The 9,261-nt window shown below is 41.0% G+C and overlaps 1 pseudogene; it reads left to right on the top strand.

Annotated features, from left to right (window-relative positions):
* Nucleotides 1-4,653: 4,653 nt before the first annotated feature.
* On the top strand, nucleotides 4,654-4,861 carry LOC130023448 (uncharacterized; annotated as a pseudogene).
* The last annotated feature ends 4,400 nt before the right edge of the window (nucleotides 4,862-9,261 follow it).

The raw sequence follows: 9,261 nt of genomic DNA on the forward strand, positions 1-9,261 counted from the left end.
GAATTCTAATATGAATACATCTTTTAACATGAATACATCATTCAAACCCCTATAGACTATAAAGTAAAATAATTTATGAATTTTTTTCACTTAACTAATGTCAGAACATTTATTATCATTCTCATTAGCATTGTTGCCTATATAATTCCCAAGATTATAGCTTAATATGTTTTTAGGATAGCGGGACAGCCTCCTATGGAAATCTTAAATTCACTTGAGCTCCTTCTAGGTCCCAAATATTTTACATCCTCCTGCTGTCCTCCATTCTCTGGAGCCCAGTTTTTAATTGGAGTCTTATTGGGCTTTGTGTTCATCTTCTTCATTACTGCCAACAATGCAGTCTCCCTTTCCTGGGTTCCATTCATTGTTTTTATATTAGGCCTGGGATTCAGAGCCAGTTTTGTTTGTTCCTTAGGTCCCTTGTCATAGACTGACCCAGTTCCCCTATAGAGCTGAATTTCTGCAGCCCCCCTTTCTACTATTTGAGCTTTTGCTTCTCCCAATTTGCAGTTCTGGGACCAGTAAATCTTCAATCCTCAATTAGGGATCTTGAAAACAATTGAAGGCCCAGGATTAGGAAGAATGCTCAATGAGCTGGAGCGTATGTTGCATTCAAGGATCCTGGCTTTGACCCCTGACACCAGTCTCCCAGCTCTGTTCTGCAGAAACTTCTGAGCAATTGAGCACTAAGCCCAAAGTAACCCCTGAGTACTGGTGGTTGTGGCCCCCAAAATCAAAACAAAAAGGAATTAAAGACCCAGGATGTACCCTCAAGTTAACAAAACAAGAATTTCTTGGGAGTAAAATGCTGACCTCGGTATTTTAATTTTTTCCCCCAGATTATTCCAAAGGGCATTAAAAATAAATAGTACTTTGGGGCTAGAGTGATAGCACAGCGGGTAGGGCATTTGCAAGCTGGTTTAGGATTATATCGTACACCTACTAAAAAACTGGTTTCTTAGGTACATGTATCTTTGCCAAGTACCTCTGAAACTCTGACTTTTTGTGTTTATAATGGAAATACACTGATACCAAAGAACTGATATGCCTAAATCCTGGGTGTTAACATCTATTAAGTGTTAGATCTAACCATAGAATCATCAAAGCCTTTTTCCTTCCTTTCCTCCTGAGACTTACAGAGTTTAAATCCATTCTAGACACCAAAACTATACCTTTCAGTCATGATTCCTGGTCTCTGAAAAAGAGATTAATTGTGCAACATAGATTAGGAACAATTTTAGAAATCTGCTGCTGGATGACTGCAGTAGGCTGGTGCACACAGTGGGGATGATTTGTCTATGACTTCCAGCCACTTGTTGGTAATTCAAATAAGTTAACATGAGATAGAGTACCATGATCTGGTCCTGAGACAAGGAACAAAAATTAGTCATTGTGGAGGTTCTGATGAGCATGTTGGCAAAATTCTCCATTTTCCTGCCCAGAGACTTTGGTTCCAAGTTAAGTTTTCTCTGTCAAAACTCTGAAATGGTAAGTAGACCACTCACAGAGGCAGCACCCACAAGGCTGAGTAGCAAAGACTTTACTCTCCAAATGAGTCAGGATGTCTCTCTGCACTTTGCCTTCCCCATTAGCTTCCCTTGGAATTTTTCTGCCAAACAAAACATCAAATCAAAATCTCTATCCGCTGTACTTTTTGTCCTTCTCACAGCAGTTTACAAATAATTCTACTACAGTCCCTCTTGCCGGAGACAGAAAAAAAGCAGAGATATCTTTACTATAATCTCCATTTCTTTTCCCTAGTGCTGAGAGAGAGGTATGACAATTAGGAACCTTCAGTGTCTGCCATGCATCAGACACCATGTAGAACCTTTTGTACATGCTCAATGTCCAGCACACTGAATATAATTCACCAAAAGATTATTGAAATAAATTTATTATATGTAGAACCCAGCCAAATTGCAGATATCATGTTAGCTAATTCCCAGGAGACATGATGCTATCCAAGTTATGAGAAAAATGTGTAATTGTATATGGAAGTTCCCATCAGTACCTTAAATCTTCAATTACTAAAGGAATCCAAGAGTTCATACTATTAGATGTCAACATTGGGTTCTGGCATGATTCTGATGTATCACCAAGGTCAGAAACCATTCATATAGTTCCAACTCTCACTCTAAAGTGTATTCCTGCTTTGAATCCTCATTAATCTGATGGAAGAGGATCCTTTAGCAGGTAGTTCTAGTGATGCCATGTAGTGTTTCTCTCCTACCATTGGAAATCTCATATTGTTGTTAGTTTGTTGGGATTATAAGAGCATTTTCCGACCAACAACCTGATGCTTGCTTCACTCTCACCTCACCATAGCTGATCCAAATAAGGCTGATTCCCCTGCCACCTGCCACTCTTCCCAATATTTGAAGACTGCTGCATTTCCTTGCACATTGCTGTAGTCCAGGTGAACGGCTTCTGAGAATCATCAAAAGACATGGCTATGTTTACCTTTGCTAACTGTACCGATAAAGTGCACCTACTTCCTTAAAGTGTAAACGACCTGTGTTTTCACTTTTCAGAACAGCTGTTAACCACTCCCAGGGTGGAGTCTGCCCTCATTCAGCCCCATCCTCGAGTTGTCACTGGAAGGTTCCAGGTATTTTCTTTAAAGATCCCAGAGAAATCTATTTCCAGGCATTTTTATTTCTCTGAGCAGTTTTTGGCTGCTTCTTAGAAGGAACCACAAAAGAGAGAAGCCTGTCTGAGAGAAGCCCTGAGGATCTCATTGCATTATAAGGGTTATGCAAGAAATATAGGCTTGAGGCTGGAGCGATAGCACAGCAGGTAGGGCATTTTCCTTGTACGTGCCAACACGGGTTCGATTCCCAGCATCCTATATGGCCCCCCGAGCACAGCCAAGAGTAATTCCTGAGTGCATGAGCCAGGAATAAGCCCTGTGCATCGCCAGGTGTGATCCAAAAAGCATATATATATATATATATATATATATATATATATATATACGCTAGGTCATTGATAAATTCAATCTTTATCCTTTTCTCCCACAATCCTTCTCAAAATAACACATATTACCCCACCATTACCCCCCAAAATCTGTACCTTCTATTCAGTCCCCCCTTCTTATTTTCTTTATAGCACAGCGCCTCATTTCTCTACTTAGTCATGTCCAGCGGGTAGGGCATTAGCCTTGCATGCGGAAACCCAGCAGATCCAGGTTCAATTCCTCCACCTCTCTCAGAAAGCCTGGCAAGCTACTGAGAGTATCTCTCTCACCAGTGGGTAGAGCCTGACAAGCTACCTGGACATATTCGATATGCCAAACACAGTAACAACAAGTCTCACAATGGAGACATTACTGGGCTCACTCGAGCAAATCTATGAACAATGGAAGGACAGTGCTACAGTGCTACAGTCATGCATTTACTCTCTCCCTCCCCAACTAGGATGAAAGGTCTGGGAGGGAAAGGGCTTATTTCCAGTGGGAAAAAGGTGCCAGAGCAGTGACTGTACTTTCTAACCAGTGGAAGGAAGAAGAATGATTGTGAGATTTCTCGTATTTCAGAGACTGTTTCCTCTCTTTTAGATGAGATCATCAAGTGTTCATGGTCTTACATCACACACTAAGGGGCTGCTCCCACCAGCAGGAAAAGTAAGTGATGGCCCCTGGAGGGCCTACTTGCCTCCCAATTCTCCATTATTGTTTTGCTGCCTGAGCATTCCATTATTGGACATTCCTTTCAGTAAAGGCATTGCGTTTCCATTAAAACAATACATCCCTTTGTTTGGATGGGAGAAGAAAGATAATTGAGGAGGCGATAGCTTGCTTTGTCTTCATCTCAACTATTTTCCTTTCATCCCCAAGTCCTGCTAATTTTTACAACACTTCAGATGCACTTGTCTGGATTACTGTCCCTGCCAAATATGTTTTAAATGGAGAGAGAAAGATGGCCTTCATGCTCACCCACCTCACTTTCCAGCCAAGTTCAGGGCTGGAGGTATTTTCCATCTGGCTTTCTGTTCTCTGCCAGCACACAAGAGGGGAACCTCACAGTGGAAGTGTTTCCTGCTTCAGTCAAAGCCAAAAGAAATCTGAACTCCAAAGGCAAGGCTTTGACCCAGACAGGTTTGGCAGGATTATCACTGTCTGGAAGCAGAGGTGGGGTATCCCAAGTGCCTCTCCAAGAGACAGGAAGACATTTTTTGTGAGAGCACTGCTATACCACCTCTCTGTGGAGTCCCCATGCCATCCCACTGCTTCCTACATTTCAGTGTAGACGTAGCATTATAGCACTGTCCTCCCGTTGTTCATCAATTTGTTTGAGCAGGCCCAGTAACGTCTCCATTGTGAGACTTGTTGTTACTGTGTTTGGCATATCGAATACATCATGGGTAGCTTGCCAGGCTTTGCCATGTGGGCGAGATACTCTCGGTAGCTTGCTGAGATCTCTGAGAGTGATGAAGGAATCGAACCTGGGCTGACCGTGTCGCCCGTGTGCAAGGCAAATGTCTTACCCACTGTGCTATAGCTCCAGTGCAGACTATTCCTCAAAAATCATTCACTGGAAAAGAACAAAATAGAAGGGAAAGGAGAATGGGACTTGAAAATTGGGTAAAATGGGTTGACTCTGGTGAAGGCTAGAAAGTAGAATTTAGGTGGTGAACATAAAGTAGTATATAGATATTGCTTCTCGGCCTTTTGGCTAAGATCAAGTGTAGTATTTATTCTTATTAATTTAATAATTGATATATTCCCTATCTGAGGAGAACATATGAAATGTATTTTTTGGATTAGGAAATAGGAATTTAGGAAATTAGGAATAGGAACTTGCTCCATCTATTCCACTCATCAACCTGAAATTGCAGTACTTCCATAAATGGTGCACCAAGAAAAAGAAAAGCAGTACATAGATATCCAAGACTATACACTTGAAATATACATAATGTGAAAAACAATACTCAATTAAAAAGTCACGATCATGATCACGACCACCCTGTTGTTCGTCGATTGCCTTGAGCAGGTGCCAGTAACGTCTTCTTCGTCCTAGCCCTGAGATTTTTTTTTTAAAGTGCCATATTCAAGGCTTTTTCAGGGTTAGGAGAATGAGACCCATCATTGCTACTGGTATTTGGCACATTGGGTATACCACGGGGAGTTTGCCAGACTCTGCCGTGTGGGCAGGTTACATTTGGTAGCCTGCCAGTTTGTCCAAAGTAGGAATGAGATGATAAGATGTCATCTTATCATGCGGCCGCGTGTGATAATCTCTGGATCCTGGCCGTTGTTGGAGTTACACGGCAGTTGGTGGGTGTAACTGTCTAGTTACTGGCAGGTCCAGTCCCAAACCGTGCAGGCTTGAAGATCTCAGCCCCGGGTCCCACACACCTGGGTTCCTCTGCCAGTTCTTTTATGCGTGAGGCACATCCAAGTGTGTGGAGAGTGGTGCCAGCATGGCCTTGGCTGGGCTCCGGAGGTCTTCAGCTGTTAGGTCCTGGTGGAGACAGTAAATTAAAAAGTAAAGACTTAAAATTTTTAATCCACTCACTTATTTTAAATGGAGTGGCTCAGCTTCTACTCTGAACTGAAAGGGTACATGATCCTTGTTCTCTAAGACATCAACAGTAAAGTGAAAGAATGGAACAAAATATCAAGCAGAATGCATACCTAGTCATCTATACCCAGGGTACTAAGTACTCAGAGGAAAAAAACTAGAATCTTTTAATGAGATCTTGGAAAGTCTTAGAATTCTTATGAAAGGGGGAGGAAAACTAAAACTTACAGGACACAGGTATGCACTCCTAGCACCAAAGAGAAGGAGAACTAAGGCACATTAATTCCCACCCTATAATACAGGATGCACAAAATTAGAATAGGGAATCCAGGGAAGTAAGAAATAAGGTACAACTGGACAGAGGGAAAATTTGACTTGCCTCCCACCCCAAAACAAAAGGATTCAGATGGTAAAAATCTAGATACATGTACTGAGGACAGCATTTTACTTCTTACTTTCTGAATATAACAACTCTGAAGAAATATAACAGTAAGATGAATTCAGAGAAATGATCATAGCTATCGTTTGAAGGCAAAATTCTAAGAAAGAAAGTTTGATAGATGAAAATATATGTGTAGAGAATAGATAAGAAGCTCTGGTTTAAAAAAAAAGTATATGACTTATCATCAGGGAAATGCAAATCAAACCTACAATGAGATATACACCATTATACCAGTGACTATGCCACAAATCTAAAAGAGGAGAAATAGGGTCAGAGCAATAGTACAGTGGGTAGGGTGCTTGCCTTGCACATGTCCAACCCAGATATGATCCCCAGCATCCCATATAGTCCCCAAAGCACCACTGGAGTAATCCCTGAGTACAGAGTCAGGAGAATGATGAGCTTTTCCAGTGTGGTTTTAAAAAAAAAGCCAGAAACAAGCAATGGTGGGGATGTATGTGGATTTATGGAGGAAAAGGAATTAATCTTCTGTCAATAGGAATGTTGACTGCTTCAGTCTCTCTAGTAAACAACACAGAGATTTTAAAGAAAGAATGGAGTCAGATTTAACTAGTTGGGCATCTTCCTCAGGAACACACAAATATTCAATTGTAAAAATATTTGCACTCCTACATTCACTGCAGCGTCATTCATATTAGCCAATATCTGGAAACAACCCAAGTGCCCAAGAACAGATGAGTGGATAAAGAAAATTCTGGTATATAAACAAAAACGTATTCAATTCAACAATAAGAAAAGATAAAATCCTGATGTTCTCTGCTACATCCATGGAACTGGGTAGTATCACACTGAGAGAAGTGATTAAAAGGAGAAGGGAAAATACCAAATGAAATTTCTCTCTTTCTCTCTCTCTCTCTCTCTCTCTCTCATAAAGTACAGGGCCAGAAAGGTACTACAGGGTTTTCAATGTTTAACTCGCTTGTGGTTTGCACTAAATATGCCCCTCTGAGCATCATGAGGATAGAGTCAGGAATAAGTCTTGAGCACAGCTGGACATGGCCAATAAAATAAATGAAAAGTATAAAAGAAACATAGTATTAGAATAAAAAAATTTACTATTAACAATAGAATTTAAGAGTTCTCTAAAGGATTGAGTTTGCAATGGAGCAATGTAGGATAAGGGAAGTGAGAGGTTATCTAGATACATTGGTGAAGGAATTCTGACACTCTAATGATGCATGTAGTATAGCAGTGTCGTATGACTGAAAATCATTTACTAAATAAAAAATAAAAATATGCAAAATATGGTGGATGGAGCGTAAAAAACTGTTGCTGTGAAGTTCACCAAAATGAAGATGCCACCTAAAATGAGACTGGAGCAATCAGTTCATGTGGCAGGTTTTGTTAAAGATTTCTGGGTCAGATGGGTCTGGATCAATATGTTGACAGTATCTCATATACTAGTATGGCCGTTGACTGTCATTGTCCTCCCATTGTTCATCAATTTGCTCCAGCGGGCCCAGTAACATCTCTATTGTGACAATTGTTACTGTGTTTGGCGTATCGAATACGTCACGGGGAGCTTGCCAGGCTTTGCCATGCGGGCGAGATACTCTTGGTAGCTTGCCGTGCTCTCCGAGAGGGGCGGAGGAATCAAACTCAGGTTGGCCATTTTGGCCACTTCCAAGGCAAATGCCCTATAGCTGTGCTATAGCTCCAGCCCATAATAGAAGCAAATTTTTCTCACAATTACTTCATTTAGATAATTAAGGTATAATACCCACGTTGGAAGAATTGAGCTACATGTTCCAAATGTCAGGGGTAGTGTGCATGTAATTCAACTGGTAGAACACATACCTTTGAATGTATGAGATCCTGGGTTCAATTCTCAGCTCTACTGACATTGCTAAATACAATCTTACTACTTGAGTACTACAGCCAAAACTATTAATCCAAATTCCCACCCACTACAAACACACAAAAAAGAGTTCAGTGAAAAATCAAGCATAGAGATGGTCTTCAGTAGTCAAAAGATTTCACTTTGTCCCAATTATTCAGAAGATCAAGAAGCTGCAGTCGCTGCTCATATGCATCAACAATTAGGACCTACCTAGTTTTGTAGGCACTCAGAATATCCTCCTCAACAGATGTGCACAATTTAAATGTAAACTCATTGTCTCTATAATGAAAAAGGTCAACAAGAACCCAAGCACCCATTAACATGTAAGAGGCCTTCTACAAGTCTGAACATTGGGAGGAATCTAAAGAAGAGTTGCATGCATTTCTTGATCTCAAGAAGGCTTCCATATGGGTGGGGAAACCAATAAGAAACTGTGAAACTAGTGAAGAACAATGCCTCTTTTTATCTCTTATCTTAATAGACTTCTTTATAGCTTTTGTCTCTGGTGACCTTGCCCTCCTTCCTGAAACTCCCTTGAATTTCCAATGAACCTCTCATTATGCAGATGGATTTCTTTTTTATTCTTTGTCCCATTCTCTTTTCAGTGTATTCTTACTGTCCATGAATCCCTTTCCATAATTCCAAATCCGTGATTCCATCTACCCACACTTCTGCGATCATTGCTCAGGGCTAAACTGCTTCCTCATCCTCCAGGCCTCCTCGCAGGCCAAATATTACATCTACAAGACTGAGTCCATTGCTCTTCCTTCAAACAATACCCAAGTTCATGGTATTTCTTCTATCTAGCATCCTGACCCCTCTAAGCTATGGATAGACAGCACCTTGATTTAGAGCATGCACGCTAAAATGGGGCTCTCTAATTCAGTTCCCAGTTGATCTTTTAACTTGCTCTGTGACTTGAAAGTTACTAAACACTTCAGGGCCTCCATTTTCTCAACTTTAAAATAGGTCGCCTATTCCAGAGTTTATGAGATGAGTTTATATGTACATAAGATATATCAAATACAGTTTAATTTATTGGAAATTATAGAAAGTTTCTGTAACTTTAATTATCCTCTTAGGTTCTTCTTACTTGCCCAAACCTCTACAAGTGATTTACCCTCAACTCTGGCAAAGTGATCTCGTAAAGACTCTTATTGCTCGACTGCAGTTGCAGCTATTTATGTTTAGGGTTTCATTGCCTATAGTAGATGGCCTCAAAACAGCTTTCCCTCACTCAGCGCTACTCAGCGAAGGTCCTCCCTTAACAGCAGGTAAGGGGGCAGCCAGGAGCAGAGCCCCCAAGGCACAGGGTTCCGCGCTGCTGGTGAGAGCACCCAGTGACAGCGTGAGAAGTTCCCAGAAAGCACTCATCCTATGGTTAAGTTGGTGATTTGCTTCCTTCCCACCCTCTCCTTACTAGCGTTTGACACATT

This window comes from Sorex fumeus, unplaced genomic scaffold (genome assembly GCF_029834395.1).
Source record: "Sorex fumeus unplaced genomic scaffold, SorFum_2.1 ptg000002l, whole genome shotgun sequence".
NCBI classification, from domain to species: domain Eukaryota; kingdom Metazoa; phylum Chordata; class Mammalia; order Eulipotyphla; family Soricidae; genus Sorex; species Sorex fumeus.